Raw genomic sequence first — 11,127 nt, 5'->3', positions numbered from 1 at the left:
TATATCAAAAATAATGTGGACGACTATTCATAGAGGAGCTGACCTTCTAAACTTAAATTGCTAAACATTCTTTAAATATCTTCTATATATACATAGTCTTATGCCCAAATATATTTGTGTTTGTTTACTGGAATTGTGTTGCAATTTAGCTTTCATGGCTTCGAAAGTGCATGGTTTGGTGGGTAATTCCAAAGTTAAGGGTTTTGATGCAGTGCCTGTTAACCTCCACTACAAGAAATATAGGATAAAGGGGTAGAAAAGATTCATCCCTACAAAAAATAGCAGGGGTCGAAAAATGCTCCTAAATGGCATATGAGTGGTGGAAGAGGCGGAAATAATAAACGACCCTATTGCAACCATCGCTAATTAATATTAGGGGTGGATGTCACTATCTATTTGCCCCAATGACAAATAGGGGCGAATAGTTATACAACTCTATCTTTAATTATAACTGGATTAATTTAATACTCGGGACGAATAATAATTGTTCCTACTTTATTTCAAAATTAATTAGGGCGGATAATAACCACCCCAAATTAATTCAAAAAACTTATAGTGGCACTTTAGTATCAGTCTCATATTCATTCCTTGATTAATTTTGAATTATTTTAGAGGCACTTATCATTCGCCTCTATTATTATTATAAATTAAATTTAAACAAACCAAAAATTATATAGGGGCACTTTAGTATCCGCCTCATATTAATTCCATGATTAAGTTTGGATTATTTTAGAGACACTTAGCATTCCCCTCTATTATTATTGTAAATTAAATTTTCAAATAATATGAAAATTATATATATTTTTGTATAATGCTGGAAAATCCACACCTACATAACCTGCTTTTTTGTTTTGTTTTGTTTTGTTGCATATGATAATTATTTTATATTAATATTAATATTAAATAAAATATAAAATATTATTAATAAATCAATCCCAAAAAAAATATTATTAATAAATCTGAGCGTTACATACAACAACTTTATCGCTATCAATATAGATCGAATGCCATGAAAAAATGATAAAGAACATAAAAAAGTACTAGTATCACACATAATTCCTCCACTACTAAAAAATCAAATAACAAAAAATGAAAAAACTCACATGTTTATTGTCTAGTCCTATGAACACTGATTAGCCTGAAGAAATTGATCTACTAAATCAGTTGGTCCATTCAGAGTCTCACCAAGCATCCCCCTAAAGTCTCGCATTGTAGAGGTAGATGTAGTCTCACCAAGAATCCCAGGCGACCCACGTGTTTTCAAGCCAGTTGAAATGTCACAATTTATTCGAGTAGAGTCACGCGATGCTGAGCTAGCTGATGTACTATCACTAAGCATTCCAATAAAACCTCGCGGTGGGTATGATTGATGTTGGTTGGGTGGCCCATAGTAAAACTGGGGTGGCTGCTGCTAAGAACTTATAATATCCCGGAAATTCAAATTTTCTTTTATATTTTACCTTATTTTTACAAAGATTTAAGCTGAGAAATTGGGAAGGGATTGTTTTGGAATATTTTTTTAATTTAATTTTTATAAAATTAGTTTGACTAAAGAGTTGACTTTTTGAAGTAATGGGTCTTTGAATTTGAGTTTGGTGTCGTTGGAAAAGTCTCGAGTTTATGAGCATGTATGACAAGATCGTTCCCGGATTCTACCCTGAAATCGGAGTGGTCTGTGGATCCAAAGCCAAGGAAAAATCCTTCCGAAAATTCGGCAAAATCTCTCCTAAAAATGGACTAACATAAATTTATAAAACTTGTAAATAACATTTCTAATAAACATCAACCACCTTTACCACAACCAAAAAGGGTCTTAGACCTATTAGAGGCACAACTTTGTTTGAAATCCCAAGTTCAGTGATCAGAGCCACTACTTTTATTATCTCTTATAACAAATTATAACCGAACAAAATAAAAGATAGTCATGTGGCCTACAATTGTCTGAGGAAATGAAAAGATAATGAATGCCTCGACGTGTATGGCTCGACCTCCACCACCGTTACTACTTGGGGGAAAAGTTTAAAACAAAACAGAGAAATGTGAGATAACCTTAGTGAGTGGACATAAAATGATTTAATGGCATAAAACCTGTGCAGAATCCTATATTGCATAGGCAAGCAAATATCCTGGTCATACACATGTGTGGAGTAATCTCTATACACGTGTAGACAAATATCCTGGTCATACACACGTGTCGAGTAATCATCATGCAATGTGCATGCAAAAATAGTCATACGTGCACGCAGAGTTGCCTCCAAAGGGCGAGGCATCCGAACTAGGGGTGGACACGGGTAGGGTTGGGTCGGGTTTGGGCACAACCCGCAGACCAAACCGATGGGCTCGGTTTGTAAAATTTACAACCCAACCCAAACCATTAATAGGTTACAAACCAAACCAAACCAAACCAATGTTATTCGGGTTGGATTGGTCGGGTTATTCACTTTGGGCCTACACCAAAAATTATTTGAACTAAGAGACTTATATAATTAAGCCAATGAAGGCCCAAAAGCGAAAAGCCCATGCGAATGTTGCAGTTGGGTAAGGTCTTTGGAATCACTTTTATAGAGAATGGATTGGAGGTGAGTTCTCTTTCTAGCCGATGTGGGATAGTGGCACAGTACTTTTTCTATTTCTTTCTTCTTGTGTTTTTTTTTTGTTGACTCTTTGCTTCTCTCTCTCCCTCACTGTCTCTCTCTCCCTCACTGTAACAAAACCCACGGGGTGGACATCAAACTGTCCAGCTCGACGAAATCTCCTCCACCGACCGTCAAAAACTCGACAAACCATCAATAACGGGCCGATTTCAGTCTGGAGCTTCCACCTACTCGCCCGCCAACCACAATCTTCTCCAGCCCAGCCTTTCTCTTCTCCCGCAAATCACTCCCCCCTTTCTCTTCTCTTCTCTTCTCTCCTCCAGCTTCTTCTTCTATTTTCTCCTCTAGCTTCTTCTTCTCCTCACTTCTCTCTGCAAGAGTCTCTCTATCACCCAGCCACCTTCACACCCACCTTTGCAACCTCACCGAAAATTTCATCTCCAATCCTCGATTCAGCCATGCGGGTTGGTTTGGTCTAGATCGGGTTTTTAGCTCATGCACCCGTAGACTGGCCTGCATCAGGTCGGGTTGGTCGGTTAGAGCACCGACTACCTTTGTTTCCCTCTCTCAGACTGAACCAAACCAACCCATTCAGGTCGGGTTGGTCGGATTGGTCGGGTTGACCTGCACTTTGTCCACCCCTAATCCGAACACACGACCCAAAGCCTCTGTGTGTGCCATGATGCCAAAGACCGCACTAAATATGAACTCGAGGATGGGCACTAATATAGCGGTTTGAAACCTCTTTCCATAACTTAATAAACCATATTTTTAAAAAATAAAACATATATGCTAAACATAATCAAATCCTCTTTCCGTAAAAATTCTCAAAATTCATTTCATAAACATTCCTTCTTATAGAATAGCTATAGGTCAAAATCATCATTTAAAGCTTCACAAATGCACTTGTAAAACCCTTCTCAATTAAATGCATGGTCCTCTAAAAAATCACATAAATCATCTCAAATTTAAAACATGTCTTTTGAAATCAAACTATTTCCATTCATGTAAAATCATCAAGGCAATCTTCTGGAAAAATGATTCTTAAATCTTAAATCCAAGAGTCCAAAACCACACTTAAGTATAAAACCAATATGCTAGCTCATGAATAAAATCAAGACTTTCAATGCATTACACTAAAACAAAATTTAAAATATTTATCCTTTGCATAATTTCTACACTGCTGCCACTTCCGATGGTTGCCCAAACTTGATTTTCAACCCAATTAAAAATATATCAACTTAATTCCAACTCCAATAGGCTCATTAGACTTAAAAGAGACAGTAAATCATTGAAGGGAGCCTAAACCGGCCACCACACGTGACGAAACTCGTAGTGTCCGTGAGTGGCTGAGTTGGGTTTTCAATTCTGGGCACAATCGAGCCAAATCAATGCAACCAACACACAAAGGAGAGAGAGAGGGTCGAGATTGATACCTGGGTCGCGACCAAAAGCCACTGGAGTGATCGAAAAACTGCTACGAAAGTCGTCGGCCTGTGTGGCTTCGTACCGTCGTCGTAGGTAGTTTTTGGAGTGAAGGAAGGGCACCGACGTGCTCAGCTCGGCGTAGGGAGTCGTCCGGTGGTGGTCCAACTTGGCCGGAAAAGCAGATCGCCGGCGGGTCTGTGCTATCGGGTCGGGTCTGAGTTGCAGGTTCTCGCCGCTTTCTTGGGAAGAGAGAGATGCGGGGAGAAAGAGGGAAGGACGGCGAGCTTTTCACCCTAAGTTTTTCAGGCGATCACCATTAGACAGAGAGAAACCGAAGAAAGAGTGAGTAAGGTCGGGGAAAGAGAAAGAGAGGAGAAAGAGGAGAGAGATGCTCAAGGGGGGGTGCTTGCTCGTTCGTGAGGAGAGAAAAAGAGAAAAATTAGAATTTAAAACTGATTGGTTTTTCTTCTAGAAGTATCCCCAAGATGCGAAAAGACAAATTTGCCCCTACATTTCAACCGTGCATAAAACTCAAACCGTAACTCCGATTCGCGATCCTTTTTCGCCTACGTGCTCGTGAGTTTGAACTCTATCCAACTATGCCACATAATGTTTTATAATACTTTCCAATTAAATCCCTTTGGAAACCCAAACTTTTTCATTAAGGGCATAAACGTCTAATTCTTAAATTAACTCACAAACCATGGATTCAGGTCCCAACAATGTTCTGAAACTTCTTATGTGTTCTTCTCGACTTGTACCATTTTTCTATCGCCTCAAATTCAAATTTGAGTTCCCGAAATTAACTTCCAATAAATTTAAATATCTCCAAATAATTTTAAAAAATTCTAATAAATCCTTAATAATTTAAATTGATTCACCAAGAAATCCTCATTACCTCAAATAAGTTTCCATGAATCTCCAAATATTTATTTGTCTCCAATTAAATTTAGAAAAACTTTTATGAGGTCCCATGACTTAACTTTCCTTTAACCTTCTTAAGTCTACAACCTATAAAAATTTAAATTTCTAGTAAAATTTGGGTCGGGTCGTTACACAAGCCCCAAGCTAGGATATAGAACATCGAAATGCTTCCAAGCTGGAGAATCTGTTGGGTGCCTCATGAATCCATCATTGGGACGTTTAGTTGCATGTCATCTCATATGTCAAGCAGTATGCTTTGACATATAAAGCCTCTGCATTTTGGTATCAGAGGAAAATAATGGAGAACCTTAATTGAGTCTTTCTTACTAAAAGTATTCCCATCAGCACGAGCTTTATATCTTGAGGCACCACAATGGAAACACTCATTCAAATTTGATGTTTCTTTCCATAATAACATGCAATCGTTAGGGCATACATCGATTTTCTCGTAAGCTAACCCCAACACAGTGATAAACTTTTTAGCATGATAAAAAGACTTTGGCAAACTTTCCCCCTCAGGATAAGTTTGTTAAAATCCCACAACATAGAGAAAGAATTATTGCTCCAACCCCCCAAGACATTTATTTGGTACAATCTGACGATGACTTCCAAACACTTAAACTTCTTACATCAAGAGTACAACTCCTTTTCTGATTCTTCAAGTAATTTATAAAATCTTTCAGCCTCAGGTGTTGGGCCGTCAAAGATGGGTGGTTCTCTCAATGACCGAACACTTTCTCCTATTATCTGTTGAACGAAACCTTCATTAAGAAAATCATGCATGTCATCCATCTCATCATGGCCTTCACTGTCAATTTTCTCTCCAGGTAAAGGTTCATTAGTATACTGTTCTCATGATGTCTTCAAATAGCATTCTTATTCTTGTGATACATTCCTCTCACAGCAAGATGATGCTCAACAGTTGTTTGGCTCTCACGATAGCGGTTACAACACTTTGGGCAAGGACAACATATCTTATCACTAGGAGCAACATAGGAAAAACTAGCATCTAGAAACGATCATAACTTATCCTTGAATTTTGTTGTATTCGATCCAAATTTACCCAACTTTTACCCATACTTCTATTAACATTTTAAAATTCATCCATCATCAGCACCAATGTAACAAAATAAATAATAATCTTTCACTCACAATTAACATAAAAAAGACATCATTCACCAATTTATCATCTACCAAATTTCAACTGTCAATCATCATAGAAAACAATCCAAGACATCTCTTCAAATAAGAAGCATATTTTAGAAGATATTGTCGGTTATAGTTCACTAGTTACATTATCCTCTTATATGCCAATAGGGCATCTAACTAACTCCATATAAAGGTGACACCATATGTGCCAAAAATAATTATAATAATGGAACATAGAGGCATGAGCATTGAAATTCAAACTGAAGAACCAAAAAAACACCCATATATGTAATCAAAATTAGCACATATTAATATGTATTCCTAATTCAGACATCAAAGGAAGTGCTTTTAACATCCAATTAAACAAAACAAGACAATTTAAACCATAGTTCAGCTATGCTGAACAAAACAATATTTAAAATGAAACTAAAGCCTCATAAGCAATCTAAACCATGCTTTTATTTCAACATGAATTCCCCAAATGCAAATGGTAGTACACAAAAACCAAAGCTCATTTACTAAAAAGGACACCCAAACTAATTAATTAAGCAACCTAGATTGAGGAAGTTTAACATTTTGGTAAAGATTGAGACTTTGGACTCAGAATGAAAAATAAAACTTGACTATGGAAAGTGTCCAAACATCCAGCTGTAAACTAGAGACTCGATCTGTTTGAATTATTATCTAATGTGAATGGTTGTAGATCAATCAATGCGTATAGTTAGGTTTATAGTAAGTGTCAACCAGGTAGTAAAAGAAATAAAAAAATAAAGAATAATAATTATATGCTTACTTAATTTAAATCAAGATTAATATCGCAACTTGGTGTTTTAGTTAAGCTAAAACTATGGCGTCGACCTAACTTATTTTTTTGGTACTACTTGTTGGATCTATTAATTAATATTGAATCAATGATTTCTGACCCCTAGCTACACACACACACGATCGATTGAGTACAATTAATCACGATGTAGTTTTATAGTCAAAGCCAGACATAGATGCAAAACAAACTTTACACTATAAAAGCACTACATCCCTAATTCTACAATAAAAATACAAATTTTCTCAACTAATTTCATAAGAAACAATCAAAATTCCTGCAATTCATAGTCTTCACACAGAAATCACAAAAGAATAAAAGAAATCCATTCAAGGAAAACAAAAAAAGAACAACAATAAACGAAACACAGATTAAACAAAGATCAACTTCAAGATTGAAATTGCTTCTCTAATTTCACTCTCTGTTTTCATAATCTTGATTCAAGTTCATATTCTTGAAGAACAAAGAAAATAAATCAAATTATACCCTTCTAGTAGTACGTAGTAGGTTAAACCCAAATCATAATACACGTAATCATGAAGGCTTGGCTTGCTAACTAATTAAGTAAGATTGGTAGTATTTTCTTAAAAGATGAGAAGTTGCAGAGAGATTGAGAGAGAGTGAGAGAGTACGTACTTGAAAGTAGAAGAGGATCAAGTTCAACCCGCCACAACGTGGTGTGCAAGAGACAGAAGAAATGGAATAGTACGTAGGATCAAAAGGGTTTAGGAGAAAGAAGAAATTCTGATTTAGGGGGGAAGCTGAATAGTTGTCCAAATTAATTAAAAAAAGGATAGGGGCAGATACAAAACGTCCTTAATAATAATTAAAATAATTTAAAAAATATAGAGGCAGATTGATATGTGTTGCTGTTTTTATATCTTTTGTTAAAATGTTAGGAGCGCTTCTTTTCTGCCCCTAATATAAGTAGAAGTGTTTATTTTCCGTCACTTTATTTCTTAAAAAAACATAGGGGTGGTTCTCAAATTTACGGCTTTAGTTTTTTAGTTGGAGGCATTTCTCTTATTTCGCCCCTATTGTCCAAATTAATTGAAAAAATGATAAGGGCAGATACAAAACGCCCCTAGTAATTTATAAAATATAGAGGCAGATTGATATGTGTTGCTATCTTTATATCTTTTGTTAAAATTTTAGGGGCGCTTCTCTTCTGTCACTAATATAAGTAGAAGCATTTATTTTCCCTCACTTTATTTCTTAAAAAAAAAAAAAATCAGGGGTGGTTCTCAAATTTACGGCTTTAGTTTTTTAATTAGAGACATTTCTCTTATTTCGCCCCTATTGTCCAAATTAATTGAAAAAATGATAGGGGCAAATACAAAACACCCTTAATAATAATTAAAATCATTTAAAAAAAATAGAGGTATATTGATATGTGTTGCTATCTTTATTTCTTTGGTTAAAATGCTAGGGGCATTTCTCTTTTGCCACTAATATAAGTAGAGGCATTTATTTGTTGTCACTTTATTTTTTAAAAAAAGCACAGGGGTGGTTCTCAAATTTACGCCTCTATTTTTTTTAATTAGAGGCATTTCCCTTATTCTGTCCCTATTTCAGTGCCCCTATAACCCATTTTTCCTGTAGTGCTCGATGTAGCAATTATTGATGAGAAAATTTCTAATGGAGGTACTGTAATTGACATTTTCCTTAATGACTAGAAATAATTTGGTGATGTAAAAATGGTGGAGTAAAGCACTACTAGAATTTTGCTCATTTCGTACATACCGATCCAATTGGTACAATTGCACAAGAGTGTTGAAAGAATGTAGAAATATGAAGGCAATAACAAAAGAAAAATAGTGAGAATAGTCATAGCAAGAATTAAATTCGCTTTCTTTAAGACTAATTTGTCGCTCTTTTTTTGTACAAGAAACGTTTAAAAACAAATTGTCTTTAAGATACCATGGAATCAAACTCGCTTAATATTATTCTTGAGATTTGCACTACACAAGAATAACCTGAATATTTAGAGACAACAATGAAAAGAAGAAGATTTTATTATCTGAAAATGATTGCAGTAGGTTGCAATATATAGACTTTTAAAACACCTTTTAATTTGAAATGTGACTTTTCATGTACACGTCTCCACCATTTGGTGAAGTACCTTTTCATAATTTGAACTCAAAGCAAAAGATGCAATGGTTCAAAATATCTAGCAGTATGTTACACCTTTCTATAAAAGGTTGTACTATTTAAAAAATATAACCCGTATGTGAAGGGTTGCATTAGTTCATAAACCATAACCTACTTTTGAAAAGATATGTCCTAATCCCATATGTCATTTAATTTGTTTGAAATTTCCAATAATTCTCTCCAAATTTCAAATATATATATTTTTTTTATTTATACTTCAAAACAACACATAACCTATGAGGTGTCCTTAGACTTGAACCTCTAGTCAGTCCAAATGTAGAAAAGTTTCGTCAGGTGTTATGGTAGTCACAACCTTGAACCAAAGACCTTATATGACTAACCGGATACATCGAAAATGTTTATTTTGGGTTTCCCTAAAAATTCTTAGATCTACACTTTTATGGCCATGCGCATATCCTATTTCATAAGTAATCCTAAAGAAAAGTCTTATTCTCTTTTGAAAGCGGCCAAACCTCCTTACTTATATAAGTAAGTTTTGAAAGGTAACTAGGATACTTGCATGACATTCTAAACAAAAATTAGAACTTGGCAACAAAAGCTTAACAACCCTAGCCCAAGAGGACCAAGGCTATGCACATAACCTAGCTCACAAGTAGAAGCCCAAGCCGTGAAACCTAGGGTCCACAAACCCAAGTGATGCTGCACCTACATACATGTTCCAAGCCCAAAGAAGGAATCCTCCATGTGAAAGGAAGATCATAGAAGATTCAATTAAAGATAACAAGGAAGTCAAAACCCTGGAAATATGAGCATGAATTTCGACAGCATGTCTGCACCTCTACATATCGAACTAAATGGTATACGATATATCGTTGGAAAGATACGGATTTTAGCTTCATAGGGAATTTTACGGATCTTGATTCCGAGTTGTCTAGCTTAAGATATGGCCGTTTTAGTAGAGGTAGCGCAACAATTTTGTGGCCAGAAAAACAAGTGATGCCCAAATCAGCCCAAAACCCATTCTTGGCCGAAAATTCTAAGCCTTAAGGTGCAAAGAATACACTTGTCCCACATTGAAATATTAGTGCAACTTCTCCACCTTCTCACTGCTATATAAGACCCTCACTCTCTCAAAAACTAAAACCCTAGACTTTTACATTGTTTTATTTTTTGAAAATTTTGAGAGAGAGAGAGAGAGAGAGAAGTTGGCACAAGGAGAAGGCTAGGGCAATAAGGAGGAGGCTAAGACCCTCTTGTTGCCCTAGCCGCATCTTCTCCTTGGGTTTTTTTTCCCTTGTTTTCTTTAGTTAATTAGTTTGTTCTTCTTTCATTATGGATTCAATGATTATAATGAACGTTGGTTCTTTTATTTTCTTTATTATGTTTTGAGTTTATATTGCTTTGTTAAGTTGGATGATGAAACTTTAATTGTGAATTATACAATGGTGACACTTGTGATTTAATTTGATGTATTGTAATAAATTCTCGATCTCTAGTAAAATTGATTCTATTTGTTTGCACTCTTTGAGTAGTTGCCTTAGGGTTGTATGCATTTAGATTTTGTTATGGAATTGGTAGGCGATAATCAAGCCAAACATTTCAATAGGCAACGAGTGTGTATCCTAATTAAGAACGTATCCATGAGAGAAGGGATCATTAGATGCTTATAGGTTACATTAAGGTTGGTCTATGCTCTATGTGTTTATGTTTTCACATGATCATAATGACTCTTGCATGGTTAACAGCCTAGGTATGACTATAATCAAGCTGCTTAGGAACATATTTAGTTAACTGGTTAGTATGAGATAATCAAGCTATTAGTTTCATGCATAAGGAGAATAATAGTTAGAGAGTGTCCGATAATCAAGGCCTTTCGGCTGGTAAACTTTATTACGTGTTTGCATTATTTTGAATTGCTTGGTTGTATTTCCATCAATTGGTGATGGATTCTGAATTCTTAGCATTGCAATGGTGTTTGTGTGTGCGTGTATGTCTTATCTCTACAAACTCTCTATCTGTTAGTGTTTCTAATATGTCAAGTTGAGTTAGTTTATAATACTAAACTCATTCCTCGTGGGATCGACCTCATATTTTGCACCC

This window comes from Dryas octopetala, chromosome 7, assembly GCF_963921425.1.
Source record: "Dryas octopetala chromosome 7, drDryOcto1.1, whole genome shotgun sequence".
Lineage (NCBI taxonomy): Eukaryota > Viridiplantae > Streptophyta > Magnoliopsida > Rosales > Rosaceae > Dryas > Dryas octopetala.
This window is presented reverse-complemented; position numbering follows the sequence as displayed.